Here is a 15,757-nt window from a genome sequence, read left to right on the forward strand (position 1 = left end):
CAATTTTGAGCGCATAAGTCAGATTCGTTTTAATTCTTGAGAAGCTCAATACTGATTATTTACTTGTTGATTTGTGTATTTATTTATTCCTCAGTGGCCCGCAGAGAAATCGAGTATGAACCCTAAGACTTCCAGACAGGATACAAGTTGTCACTCGGCAGTGGGTCTAACCCGCCACGGAACCGCTTCTTCTATACAAATCCTCAGGGACAGGTAACACTGATTTTTGTACATGGTGACATGTAAAGGCGTTGCGGTTCAGGAGGCAGTATGGATACCATTCCCAACACAACGCGGCTTTGCACCATTTGTTACAGCAGCCATACTCGGTGTTGCAGCCTGATTCCCAGACCCTGTGGTGCAGTCTGCACATCGTGTCCGTTCTCGACTCCTTTAACACCATAAAACAATACTTTACAAAAATCCTATCCTCACTTTAAAGGGAAATGCAAAATAATTTTCACAATTATTTTGCTTGAATACATGGGTTTGAATGTGTTTGATTTGTTTAAACTTTTAAAGAAAACTATATTAATCTGGAGACGGGGTAGAGAAACTCGGAGGAAGACAGTATTTTTCGGAGTTCCAGTCTATGTGGGAAATCCAAGTGCAGATTTCCTCTGTACATGCGGATAGCAAGGGCTCATTAACTACTACCATACAGCTCCGCAGTAAAAACCTGCATCTGTTTTTTAAAGTTGGTAGAAAGTGTTGAGAAAATATCCTTTAAATATTGAGGTCAGGCGATTTTAGTTGCTTCTTTAATATTCGTGTGCAGGATTAATAACAACCAGCTGGAGTGACTTGAATTCTACAGCTGGGACGGAGATACTGACTCTGGGATTTGCTGCTCCTCTCTCCTCCCCCAGCTCATCTACCCCTTCATATAGATGGTTAAAAGTTTCATTGTCACCCAACATCTGACGCGGATTCTGCCAGCGCTGTCTAAAGTCCGCTTCAACCATTCTGCACAACATTCGTATATTGTTTAATATAAAATATACATTCTTATATTGTTAATTGAAATTGTTCCTATTCTGCAACTTCCTCTGCTGCTGATGGTTACATCAGGCTTTGAATATTCCTTGTGCACGTCTTTCCGTGCACTCTTTTGATAGAATTTGAGCTTTGAACAAAATAGTTTAAGGATACTGTATCTCGACTTCTTCGTGGAAGTGCAAAGATATGGAACCAGTCAAGCTCCTGTTGTACGGAGCATCGGTTGTTTCGCGCACCTTTCACATTTGTAAATTTCAATGTGCGGCAGAAAGAGACTTGACTGCCAATTGCTGGTCTATTGGGTGTCACGATATGCGAGTGTTGACCATCCAGATTTCTCTGGAGATGGTCAGAAAATTGTTTACGCTTTATGAGCAAATTAATGTTTCTTTTTTAATTCTAGGAATATTATTGAAATATAATTTAAATAATTCAACGATCCCGCGGCGCCCCTACATTCTAACCCATAGCGTTGAATGGAATCGTTTTATATAATAACATAAGGAATAAGATGAAATATGGTTATTTGCGTTTAGTCGAAATTACAGAAAATTAAATGAAGGGGTTCCCCTGAATCCTTTAATTAATTGAAATGTTTGGACTGTGCTGACGCTGCCACATGTGCTTCCCAAACATTTAAATGTGAACAGCTGAGAGAAGCCCTGAGCAAGTGTATCCTGATCTAAGACTAGGTGCTGCAATATAATGCGGCATCATAGCATAGGATAGCAACACAGTTATTTGGGGGAATCAAATATTTTCAAGTCTGGAATTCTCCATAATCAACTGAGTATTAGTTGAGAAATCTGTTGGAAGAAAATGTCCCATTTGTACAGACAGAAAAAAAAGCACTTTATTAAAATGTGCTTCATTTATCAACTTGTTCCAAGATGGATGTGTGTGCATAATTTGCCTGCATAGTTGAACGTGTGTACATATCACTGTACAGCATGCAGATAGATTTTGATGCAGAGTTGAATATTTGTATATATTTGCCTGCACAGCTATGTGTGTTGATGTGAAGATTTGTCTATGCAGTTAATTGTCTGTGATTTGCCTGCAAAGATGAATTGTGTGAATTTTTGCCCGTGACAATAGATTTTCTTGTACAATTGAATGTGTACATCTTCCACCCTCCATTAATTTGAGCTCATTCAAAACTCTGCTGCCCGTATCCCAACTTGCACCAAGTCCCGTTCACCCATCATCCCTGTGCTCGCTGACCTACATTAGCTCCCGGTCTGGAAACACCTCGGTTTTAAAATTCTTATCCTTATTTTCAAATCCCTCCATTGCCTCACCCTCTCCCTATCTCTGTAACCTCCTCCAGCCCTACAACCCTCCGAGGTCTCTGCGCTTCTCCAATTCTGGCCTCTTGCGCATCCCCAATTTTAATCGCTCTATCATTGGCGGCCGTGCCTTCAGTTGCTTAGGCCCTAAGGAATTCTTTCCCTAAGCCTCTCCACCTCTTTCTCTTCCTTTTAGATGCTCCTTAAAAACCTACCTCTTTGACCAAGCTTTTGGTCACCTGCCCTATTATCTCCTTATGTGGCTTGGTGACAAATTTTGTTTGATAATGCTCCTGTGAAGCACCTTGGGATGTTTTACTATGTTAAAGGTGCTATATAAATGCAAGTTGTTGTTGTGTACAGATTTGTCTGTACAGTCAAGTATGTGTGTAGAAATATGCACAGTTGAGTAGATTTATGTCCGAACGTATAGATTTGCCTGTAGTCCTATGTGTGCATATATTTGCCTGTACAATGTTTATGAGTTGAGTGTGCATACATTTGCCTGTACAGTTGAGATTGTGCAGATTTGCATGTACAGTTCAGTGTGCATTAACATTTCCTGTATAGTTATGTGTCAGTGATTTTCCTGCACAGTTGAATGTGTAAATTTACCTGTACAATTCAGTGTGTGAGGATTTGTCTGTACAGTTAATTGTGTGTGATTTGGCTGTAGAATTCAGCACGTGTGTAAGTTTGTCTGCACTGTCGTGTGTGTGAAGATTGTCTGGACAGTTGTGTGTATTTATGTAGATTTGCCAGTAGATCACCTGTATAGATTTGTTTTTAAATGAGTATGTAGTTTCCTTGTAAAGGTGAGTGTAGGTATGCTCTACAGTATGTCCTTTTGCCTGCATGCATCTATCTCCCACAATCAGTGAAAGAAAGAACTATAATATATAATCCCTTTCATGACCTCAGGATGTCTGAAAGTGCTTCACAGCCAATGAAGTACTTTTGAAATGCAGCCTCTGTTTTAATGTAGGGAAACGTGGCAACCAATTTGCACAGAGCAAGGTCCCACAAACAGTAATGAAAAAAATGACCAGATATAATCTGCTTTAGTGATATTGCTGAGGGATAAATGTTATCTTGCTCTTCTTCAAATAGTGCCATGGAATCTTTTACGTCCATCTGAAAGGACAGACAGGTCCCCGTTTTAACAACTCACCAAAGAGACGACACCTCCAACAGTGCAGCACTCTCTCAGTACTACATTGAAGCATCAGCCTAGATTATATGCTCAAAATTCTGGATTTGGACTAGAACCCACAACCATCTGACTCAGATGCAAGACTGCTGCAATAAGCTAAGGCTAACACCTTACACTCACATGTGGAATTCTCTAACCTGTGTCTATATGTTAATACAGTACACTGGCAAATGCACAATTGAGCATGTATTCTATAATGTTATATGTTAAATTGTCTGCATATTGTAAGGATTTGTCTGCACAGTATGTGTTATTATCTAAACTGTGTTTGTACAGTGGGTTTATTTACATATAGATCAACAATGTGAATGTCAAATGATCAAAACTCGATGTCCATTTGTCCCTGCACTCTCTTTTTCCCTAGAGTGTGATTCTACTTAATAACTGATTCCATTTTCCTGTACAATGTGTATGTGGAATTCTATGTAGTGCGCATTTGCTGAACATTGGATCTGGGATTCTATTTTTTGAATAGTGTGTATGTGTAATCCCAGATTCACTAACGATTTGTTCATAGTCTGTCTGTTTTTGCATAAATTGAATGCATTTACACTCTATATAGAGAAATGAATAGACTGTAAAAGGAGATCCTTCCAGTATAAAGAATACCACTTATTGATTATACAAAAAATCACTCACAAGCAGATCATTATATCTGCCCATTTCCCTATATAGACTGTATGTGCTACTCTCTATACTGTGTGAATTTTCCAGTACAGTGTGTGTATGCTCCTCAATAGTATAGATTGCAATGTACAGTATGTGCTACTCTTAGCCATATAGATTTCACTGTACAGTATATATAAGCTACTTTTACAGGATGGATTTCATTGTACAGTATGTATGTGGTATTTGTGCTGCATGTATTTCACTTCACAGTGTATATATGCTTCTTCGTACTGTATAGATTTCACTATATAGTGTGAACATGGTTCCAGGTCAGAACAGCCCAGCTTTCTTTCCCTTTTTAAGATGGTATTGCATCTGTGGCAAAATATGATGCTGGGAGAATGGCGGACACATGCTAGATACAACAATATATAATATATTAAAATATCTTATGTTTGCGTGCACTTCCTGTCAACTTTTTCCAATATAAATTCCTATGTTCACATTTATAATAGAAGTTACCTTTGTAATCTTGTCACACTATAATTACACCCTCCCACCAGTAGAGGCACAGCAGCACTCAACCACTGGCAGGAAATGTAATTACAGCGTTTCTCTGCCGATTCTCTTCAAAATCTTCATTTAAGTCAAGAAAATCATTTTAAAGCCTCTGCAATCCTATTTGGCGTTGGTTTGCTAATGTGATCAGAAAGGCAATCTAACATGGCCACCGGAAGTTATCCAGTGACATTAGGAACACCCTATAGGCTGAGGCACAAAACTGTGGCACTACTGCACCACCAAGTGTAATTACAGTGTGACAAGTTTACATAGGCAGTTTCCATTATAAATGTGGACGTAGAAATTTATAATGGAAAAAGGTCACCGATGTGCACAGATTTTTAATATCAATATTAAAATTCGTATCTGGGTCGTACATTCTATTGGAAATTACCATGCAAACATTTCCTTATGGCGATTCCCATATTGAAATGTACACATTTGCCTGTTATACTTCCCTGTGATGCCAGTAGGTGGCACTCTAATAGGTGTTTCAATATTAATTTTATGTCATAGCTCCCTGTTACACCACCATGTGGTGCTGTGTTATTGTTTTTACAAAAATCACTCAAAATGCTTCCTGAAAAACTTTTTTCCACCATTTTTTCTGAGTAACTGGAATCTATAATGTCCAAGATAAGGCTTTAAAATACACATTTCACAGTAATATACTTAAATGTATCAACTGAATTATCTTTTGTGTCTATTAATGCATTCCTTAAAATTTTTAGTTGAAGCCTGAGCCTCTCCCAAAGGGGTGGGCTTGGAGTTGATATTTTTGCTCAGCTGTGATTCTGTTAGCTGAATGCACATTATGCAGTCTGAGCATGTGCAATGCACCCAATTTCCCAGGATGTATCAGTACTGTTTAGTCTGGGGAACTGCTAGAATATTTTTCTTTAGCTTCTAGCAATTTGTGTTCAAATTATTTAAAGAAAATCTAGTGTCCAAATTTTAAAAGCTTTATTCAGAGGAAGTTTGTTTTGAATGGCTGTGGTTTGGGATATAAGTGATGGTGAAATGGAGTGATTGATGTATGAGGAGTGGAATGATGCCATGGGAACAGGTGTTTGGGTTGATGTTTTATACTAATAGGAAAGAGAGAAAACTTGATGTTATGGCCAGGCCTCCTATTCAAGAAAGGAGGGAGAGAGAAAACAGGGAACTATAGGCCAGTCAGCCTGACATCAGTCATCGGGAAAATGCTAGACTATTATTAAGGACGTGGTAACAGGGCACTTAGAAAATCATGAAATGATTAGGCAGAGTCAACACGGTTTTATGAAAGGGAAATCGTGTTTAACAAATCTATCAGAATTTTTTTGAGGGTGCAACTAGCAGGGTAGATAAGGGGGAACCAGTGGATATAGTATAATTGGATTTTCAAAAGGCATTCAATAAAGTGCCACACAAGAGGTTGTTTCACAAGATTAGGGCTCATGGGATTGGGGTAATATATTAGCATGGATAGAGGATTGGGTAACGGACAGGAAAGAGAGAGTAGGAATAAACAGGTTATTTTTGGGTTGGCAGGTTGTAACTAGTGGGGTGCCGCAAGGATCAGTGCTTGGGCCTCAGCTATTTACAATATATATCAATGACTTAGATGAGGGGACTGAGTGTAATGTATCCAACTTTGCTGACGATACAAAGCTAGGTAGGAAAGTAAGCTGTGATGAGGATGCAAAGAGGTATAGACAGGTTAAGTGAGTGGACGAGAAGGTGGCAGATGCAGTATGATGTAGGGAAATGTGAAATTATCCACTTTGGTAGGAAGAATAGAAAAGCAGAATATTTTTTAAAAGATGAGAGAGTAAGAAATGTTGGTAGTCAGGTGGATTTGGGTGTCCTTGTACATGAATCACAAAAAGTTAACATGCAGGCACAGCAATCAATCAGGAAGGCAAATGGTATGTTAGCCTTTATTGCAAGGAGTTTGGAGTATAAGAGTAAGGAGTTCTTGCTGCAATTGTATAAGGCCCTGGTGAAACCACAGCTGGTGTACTGTGTACACTTTTGGTCTCCTTACCTAAGGAAGGATATATTTGCCTTAGAGGGGGTGAAATGAAGGTTCACTAGATTAATTCCTGGGATGAGGGGGTTATCCTATGAGGAGAGACTGTGTAGAATGGGCCTATATTCTCTGGTGTTTAGAAGAATGAAATGAAATGTATAAAATTCTTAGAGGGTTTGACAGGGTAGATGCTGAGAGTCTGTTTCCACTGGCTGGAGAGTCTAAAACTAGGGGTCATCGTCTCAAGATAAGGGGTTGGCCATTTAAGACCGAGATGAGGAAAAATTTCTTCACTCAGAGAGTTGTGAATCTTTGGAATTTTCTACCCCAGAAGGCCATGGATGCTCAGTCATTGAGTATATTCAAGACTGAGATCAATAGATGTGGGATAGAGCAGGAAAGTGAAGTTGAGGTAGAAGATCAGCTAAGATCATATTGTAAGGAATCTTACAACACCAGGTTATAGTCCAACAGTTGGACTATAACCTGGTGTTGTAAGATTCCTTACATTTGTCCACCCCAGTCCATCACCGGCATCTCCACATCATGATCATATTGAATGGCGGAGCAAGCTCGAGGGGCTGTATTGCCTACTCCTGTTCCTATTTCTCATGTTCTTATATGGCCTGGTCACAAAAGGGGTTAGGATACTGCTACAAAGTGAGAATGAACGAACAAACATTAGGAGACTAATATAAGGCTGTGTTGTGGGAGGAGAAGGGGTGATAGAGGGTGTAACAGAAATAGGTCAGAGTGCAGCATTGAACAGGCATTGGTGGAGCTGGTGCAGGCAGGGAATTAGCATAGGAAGTAGTAGGGTTGGTATGGTGAATCCATAATTTAATTAAATTGTTTGATATGAAGTACAATATTATTAAGTATGAAAAGCAGATAAACAAAAAGTAGTATTTTAAATTTAATTCAATTAGTACTATTATTTAGAGTTTACAGAAACTCTGGTTATGGTTGGGGTACAAGAGGTATTGAGAGAGTGGGATGGGGTGAATACTGAGAATGTGACAGCTATTTCTGAAGGATGTTCCACTGCAATGGTAACTGTCGTCTTTTAATGCAAGGAATCTTACAACACCAGGTTATAGTCCTGATGTGGAGATGCCGGTGATGGACTGGGGTTGACAATTGTAAACAATTTTACAACACCAAGTTATAGTCCAACAAATTTATTTTAAATTCCACAAGCTTTCCACACTGTTCACCTGAGGAAGGAGGAAGCCTCCGAAAGCTTGTGGAATTTAAAATAAATTTGTTGGACTATAACTTGGTGTTGTAAAATTGTTTACAATAGGTTATAGTCCAACAGTTTGTGAAACCTTTCACTCACTCACCTGACGAAGGAGATAATCTCCGAAAGCTTGTGATTTTCAAATAAAACTGTTGGACTATAACCTGGTGTTGTAAGATTCCTTACATTTGTCCACCCCAGTCCATCACCGGCATCTCCACATCATGTCTTTTAATGCGTCCGTGTAAAGGGATTGCAACCCCACTCGTCTGGGTGTCTATGTGAACGTGCAATAATTGCAATCTACAGTCCGGCACAACAGTTGCAACACGCTCCTCATGCACAGTGCACTTCGCGCGCACGTTCAGTTTGCTGGAAAACCCCGCGTGCGTTCTTTCACGCTGCCGCTCTTATTGGCGGGCAGCGCCAGCCGTGCGTACGAGGCAGTCCACCCACTTCCGCTTCCCAGGTGAGTGAGAAAGGCACAAAGAAGGAGCTGTAAGCTACAAAATGGCGCCGCGTTCACCCAGCCGTCCCCATGAAAAAAAAACAGCAGCTGAAATCCCAGCCACCAACAGCAGCTTAAAACTAAAGAAACCGGGAAGCATTGGTCCCAGATACTTCGGGGAATCTGTCCGAGTTCACTGCTCCTTAACTTGCACTTTTCAGCTTTCCTCCCCTCCCCCCCCCCCCCAAAAAAAAACAAGTCTGCAGAGCTACAAGAAAAAGTCAAGTTCAAGTTTGACGGCAGATTTAAATAAATTAACATAAACCCCAGGAAAAAAAAGTTCTTATACCTCGCGTGTGAAGGGAGAGATTTAAACAATTTAAAAAGCCGGACACTGAAATCGATAAGGTTGTAGAGTAAGAGGCGTTAGGAATTTACTTATTTAATTTTGCGATTAGAGTATTGATAAGGTGAATCAAAGTTATTTCATTTTACAGAAGCATTATATATTTTATGCATTAATTTATTGGGCGCCATTTTTGACTTGAGGATAATAAATAATAGGAAAAGTCAAGTTTAAAGCGGAGAAATTATGCAGCTGGGGGGGGGGGAGAATCGTAACATTGAATAAATCCAACTTCAAACGAATCAGAGTAACTTACGGTTGCGTAACATGAACTTCTGAAGGAAACTACTCTTAACATGGTCACTTTCAGGCATTTTTCACTTTCCCATGTAAGAGTAAAATAGATTTTTTTTTGTAGCCAGATATTCATGATTTTTTAAAACTTTTTTTCTGATGGTTCCTCACTCCTTCCCGCCGCCATTTTCAATAGTTATGATTTTTTTTAAAGTTCAAGTGCATCGCTGGTCGATTCTACAAAAAAAACATATTAAATGAAACTTTTACTGATTTTACTTTTCGTTCTCAAAACGGGAAAACGCGACACTTTTTAAAAGAACGAATCTTTACACTCAACACATTTTCAACCACTTTTTTCTTCCGCTATAACTCGAAAGCAATTTAAGCCAATAAATGAATTTCTGCAATTAATAATAATGCCAATCACAAAATAACGAAAAAAATGTATTGGAAAAAAAGTGACTCCAAAGTGTTTATCTTCTTTCATTTTATCACAAGCTCAAGTGTATGTGTGTGAAGTACCTCGCTTTAGAACAAGGGAAGGAAAGCCGTAAATCGTGATTTAATATTGTTACTTAATAATTACACTTAAAATGACATTGTATCGGTGACGGGATGAGCCACTGTGCGAAGTGGCGAGAAGCCGTCAACTGTCCGTCTGCTCTCTGCATTTTGTGACACCAAGCTAAACATAAACACTTACTGTATCAAATGGTACAACACCAACGAGTGCGTGGATTTGTTTTAAAATCAAACCTCGATTTCTCTTTGTTGTTGGTTTCTACAAACGGTAAGGCGATATAATCCAGGCACGGTTTGAGAGAAGTAGTGCTGTATCTAGTTTTAAAAGCTGATTTACTCCAAAATCTATCGCAACAGTTTTTTCTCTCAGTAAGGTAGATCAGCATATACCCTAATGGTTCTGTTTTTATTTTTTTCCCGAATGATACGAAAAGCTTATGTTCGTATTGTGAGAATATACACGGGTATAAATTGGAGAAGTCTTTTAGAGGCTTTTTTTTACAGTTTTGACTAATATATTTAAATTGGGGAGATGAGTATATAGTCACAATCAATAAATTAACATTTTGATTGGTATACGAATCTGTTGTAACTGCAAGGATATAAAAGATAAATTGAAGGGCACACATTGACGCAGAATATGATTGGGGAGACTATACTGACCATCCATCTTTTTGAAAATTAATAATTGGCACCATTTACAATGTGTAATGTCTTTTGTTTTTGAAAAAGTGAGGCAGTGCAAAGTACTTTTTAATGTAGTGTTGTAGTTTCAAATAAAGTTTATTTTCCTTATTTTATGTATAGAAACAGTAATCAATATTGTACAATGTTAATAGATCAATATATTTTAGTAAACCATACTATTAAGTCCACAAATATCAAATTCTGAGTGTGCAATGAAATAACTGACCAAAGAACTTTCTTTTAAAAATAAACCTTTGTCCCTTGTGCAGCCATTCTGAGTTTCTCTTTCTAAAGTAATTTTTTTTTGAAACCTGCTTTGCTCCCTCTTAGTGACTTCATTCTTCCCCATACTTCGAAAAAGTGCAACAGGCTAGGTCATGGAATTCTCCCTTTCCACCATCGTTGCTGCCCAATGTAGATTGACAGGGACTGCCTTTAATGGGTGGGTTAGGTTCGCTGTATTTTTAAAACAAAAACCCTGGTCCTTCAGGTGAACCATTCATCTGCTGAGATTTCAAGCCGAACCAAGATCTGCTGAAATGTGCTTGTTGAAATTGGTTCACTAATCTGTACCCAAATGTGGGTTGAGGCTGGATGCAAACATAAACTCACTGAATAGGAGGCCAATCTCAGTTACTGCTGTACTTGTCACAGGGAAGTCTGATTGTAAACAATGTAAATTGACCTGCCCTTGTTTATTGTATATTGGATTGGGAGTGGTAATAACTGACATTGCATAACAAATAATGGTGCAAAACTCATCTGAATAGGATTCAGTTTAAAAATATGTATCAGAATGTGATTGAAATTCATTTCTGGGTCAAAGGGACTTAAAGGGTCCACAGAAAAACAAATGTATATTGTCCAAATTTTAGATAAGTTTTTGATCTATGGGGTGGGGAATTTGATTCCATCTTTGCATATCACACGATTGTACTGGCATAACCATTATATGTTTGTGCCTGTGCGAGTGAAACAAATTACTGCATATTTTATTTTTCAAAAGTCCAAAATTGTTGAATTGCAGGCGTAAAATAGTTAAATATTTTCTGAGCTTAAAATTATTCTGCCAAGTCAAAAACATTTTGAAGGCCATTTTAACCCACTTATTTTTAACTCCTGATTTTTTTTTAAACTTCATCTACTTTATGAGGGCAGCAGTAAACCACTATAACATGTTCAAACAATAGAATAGTACACTTCTATTTAAATTGCTATTTTTTTTTACGGTTAAGGAGAATACTATGAAAAATAGCTAAAAGTTTTTCCAAGAGTTAATTTTAACTAGCAAAGTGAGAGTTACGGTGGGTTTTTACAACAATTTGACAGCTTCATGGTCATTTTTTTTTTACTGATATCAGCTTTTTATTTCCAGATTTTTTTAAAAACTAAATTCAAATTCTCAAGATGCCTTGCTGGGATTTGAATTCACGTCCTCCGAATTATTAATTTATGCCTCTGGATTACTAGTTCAGTAACACTTTCTCTGGTTTCTCTCTGAGCTCATCTCGCCCATGAGACTGACCTCCTGACCCTATTCCCACTAAACTGCTGACGACCCAACGTCCCTTCGTGGCCTCTATGCAAGCTGACATTGTTAATGGTTCCCTCTCCTTAGTTACTGTCCCCCTCTCTTTCAAAGCTCAAAAATACAGTCATCATTCCCCTCCTCAAAAAAAACCATCCTTGTCCCCTTTGCCGATCTCTAATTTGTTCATCACCGAAGTTCTTGAACATGTTGTCGCCTCCCAAATCTGTGCCCATCTTTTGCGCAACTCCATGTTTGAATCTCTCCAATCAGGTTTCTGTCCCTGCCACAGCATTGAAACAGCCCTAATGAAAGTTAGAAACAACACCCCTCTACCCATGACTGTGGCACATAATCCCCCCTTGTCCTTCTCAACCGCATCATCCCTCCAACCCCTTTCCTCTGTTTTCCAGCTCAGTGGGACTGACCTCATTTAATTCCACTATTACCTATCTGATCGTAACCAGAAGTGTGTCCAACAGTGGCTTCTTTTCTTGCCCCTGCAGTGTTACCTCCGGAGTCTCCCAATAATTTATCCTTGGCCTTCTCCCCTTCGTCATCTGCATGCTTTGGCGACATCATCCACAGACTTGGGGTCAGATTCCACATGTACGCTCAAGACACCCAGTTCTACCTCTCCACTACCAATCTTGACCCCTCCACTGCTTGTCTGACATCCAGTCATGGATAATCCACAGTTTTCTCCAGTCTAAACACGGGGAAGACTGAGTCATCGTCTTCGACGCCCACCACAAACTCCGTATCCTTGCAACTGATTCCATCCCCTCCCAGCCTTTGTCTTAGGCTGCAATATCGGCTTCCTATTTGACCCTCACTTGAGTTAATGATCCTATATCCTCTCCATCACTTCTGTAACATTGTCCACCTCTGCCCCGCCTCAGCCCACCTGCTGCTGAAACCCTCATCCATGCCATTGTTACCTCCCAAAACAACTATTCCAGTGCTCTCCAGACTGGCCTCCCATCCTCCACCCTCTAAAAACCTCAACTCATCCAAAACTCTGCTACCTGTATCCTATCCCACACCAAGTCCAGCTGAACCATCACTCCTGTCTTTGCTGACCTACAATGGTTCCTGGTCCCCCAGGTTTAAATCCTTTCATGACCTTGCCTCTCCCTATCTCGTTAACCTCCCTATAACCCCGCAGAACTCTCCATTCCTTTAACCCTGGCCTTTTGTGCATACCCCCTGCCTTCGCCCCGCTATTGACGGGTGTGCTTTCAGCCACAGAAGCCCTCACTCTGGAATTCCCTCCTTATACCTTTCTACTTCACCACCTCGCTCTCCTCCTTTAATGCCCTTCTTAAAAACCACCTTTTTGACCAAGATTTTGGTTACCCCTCCTAATATCTTCTTTGTTTTGGCGTTCATTTTTGTCTGATCGTGCTTTTGTAAAGTGCTGTCCGATATTTTTCTCTCTTAAAGGCGCTATATAAATGCAAGTTGTTGTTATCCACATTAGTTAGCATCTGCCACCTGCCCTCCTGAAGTCTTTTACAGTCTTCCTTGCTGTTTGCCAAACCACTACTTTTGACTCATCAGCAAATTTCAAGATTGTGTTCCCTACACCCAAATAAATTTGCTGGCTGCTGGTTTTTCTGATCTGTGACAGCCCAGCCAATCCCCATGGAGAGGCGCATTATAAAACAAAAATTTATTCATCAAAAGGAATTAGCCTCTGATTGACTTAAGATATGCCTATTTAGACCCACAGTGAGTACACTTTGGCCTTAAAGAAACAGCCAGATGAAACAAAGCTGTTACCTGGAAGCTAAACTTCACAACTGTTCCAGACTACCCATTTGCAACACTACGGAGATCAGGTACTAATATATTAAATGTTTTCCACATAGCACCCGTTGCACTTCAAACATGTCTGCCATATAAAAAAATCTCTCATCCTTTTTCAATTTGGCTCAAAATTACCAGCAACCAATCAAAACACACTAACAATTACCTCATAATCCTTGAACATATTTCTCACAACTTTCCTTCTCCAAATCCTAGGTATGCTTGTTATCTCCAATCTCTTTTTCTATATATAACTGTTACAAATCGGGTCGGCCAAAGGTACCTTCTCTGGTTCAGCGGCATCAGTCGCCCCTATATGCGATCTGACTATTTTACTTTTAGCAGAGTTGACACATACTGTTCTAAATCAATTTACACAATGGCGTAACCCAGGAACGTATCAATAGCACCTCCTTATAATCTCAACTTGATATCAATATCTTTCACACAAATGCTTCTTCAGTCTCTCTGAAGGCAGATTGAGCAAACACTTGATGGGACAACGCCTGACATGAATCGATAAGTTGCTTTAGTTCACAGTAAGGTGAACATACATAATGGCAGTTATGATTGGACTCGATTCAAACAGCACAAGTTATCTTGATGTAGTGATACAAAATAAAGAATATGACATGCGTCCCTGTATCATTGGGTCATCCTATTTGATTTAAACAAGATTAGTTTTGACTATTCCTGCATTCCAACCTTCTCACACCCTTTAGCTGATGACTCACGCAGCATTCTGTTTCAAAAATTGATTCTTGACTGACTGCCTCTGTGTGTTTTATCTCTCACTGTTCACACTCAGAAAAGAAAGGACTGCCAGACCTCCTGTCAAGCACCCAGGACCAGCTACTCCCCAACACCATTGGTGTGAGGTATTTATTGATTACCATGATAACTAATAAATTGCTTATTATTTAGAGCTTTTGAGAAAGCAACATCAAAACTTGCTCATTAACATCTTAACTACCTATTGTCTCAGTCCCCTTTTAATTTACAGGAATACACTATGCTTTAAAACATAACATTTAAAATTAACTTTTTCTAAATCCATTCTGTGGAAAAAAGGTCAAAAGACCTCGAAATGTGACAATAACATTTATTGAATGTACACCATATCCTGCAATTTACTGTAAGCAATGTCACAGTAGAGCCACTAGTGATTTATAATTACTAAATTAAATTGACAAGCTAACTTGTCTCAGGCTGTGCAATCGATGATAGAACACTAAATTTTGGATTTTAGCTAAGGAGTTTGTGGAATGTCACCTTGATTATTGATCAACATTTTAATACAATTTTAAAAAATCTGGATAACATGGCAATAACAGTCCAAGGGATTTCGGACAAAAGTTTTGGTACAATAAGAATAGTTTACTGTGTCAGTCAAACATTAAATTAATCTGTTGAAGATTGTTTAATATTGAACTTTCACACTTAATCTTGCTGGCACAAAGTCATTTAATATGGAAATGAAACTGATTTTCATTTACAGTTGTGAATGTAGGATTTGGTTGATTTCTTGCTTTGTGACTCACTGCCAGTCATCTCTTGTTCTTTCCAGTTCTTAATAGACTGTAGTCAATGCAGAGAACTGCAGTGGGTCAAGCAGTCTCGAGGACCTGGTTCAAATCTAGCCCATACTGATTGGGCAGACTGGGGAAATTTTCATCCAATGTGAAATGATTTTGAGCATTCTCAATCAATTCCTAGTGGGCATGGACCTACAGCAGAACTGTCCCTAATTCCGCACTATTTCAATCTCAGTCAGAGAAGCCACAGGATGGCCAGCGTGGGAAATGGAAAAAATGCCACAGTGGTGCATTAGGGAACGCTCTTCTGAGGTTGGGGCAGAGTAGAGCGAGTATTATTCTGCATCTAACGGTACTATGTATGAGTACTTGATGCTGACACTGAGTACTTAAAAAAGGAAGAGCGCTGTCCCTCAACACTATTATCCCTAACCTTGATGAGAACAACATTTAAGGAAAAAAATGAGTGTTGAAAATCTGTGGACCTTCCATGCACTCCTGCTGTTATTTTGGCAGGATTGTGCTGGAAGGGCCAAATTAGGCTGGAATCTGGATTCACTGGATTGCAGCCTTATGATGGGGATTTTGTAGGTCCTTGTAAGGGGCAGAGCCTCCGTCCACCCAAACATAGGGAGCAGTGTCGGGAGCAGAGTC

The 15,757-nt window shown here is 39.3% G+C and overlaps 1 long non-coding RNA gene across 2 annotated transcripts in view; it reads right to left on the reverse strand.

The window, feature by feature from the left end:
• The window catches only part of LOC137334776 (uncharacterized), a 52,691-nt gene extending 42,719 nt beyond the window's left edge, over positions 1-9,972 (reverse strand). Inside the window, exons 1-2 of one of the 2 annotated variants that reach the window (XR_010966235.1) lie at positions 9,723-9,972; positions 9,039-9,253 (exon numbers count right to left, since the gene is read on the reverse strand). This is a non-coding gene — a long non-coding RNA (uncharacterized lncRNA). Of the gene's footprint in view, positions 1-9,038; positions 9,254-9,541; positions 9,677-9,722 lie in introns of those variants that run through there. The other variant, XR_010966236.1, reaches the window with a different exon arrangement.
• Between the last annotated feature and the right edge of the window lie 5,785 nt (positions 9,973-15,757).

The sequence above is a fragment of the Heptranchias perlo genome, chromosome 18, assembly GCF_035084215.1.
Source record: "Heptranchias perlo isolate sHepPer1 chromosome 18, sHepPer1.hap1, whole genome shotgun sequence".
Classification (NCBI taxonomy): Eukaryota; Metazoa; Chordata; class Chondrichthyes; order Hexanchiformes; family Hexanchidae; genus Heptranchias; species Heptranchias perlo.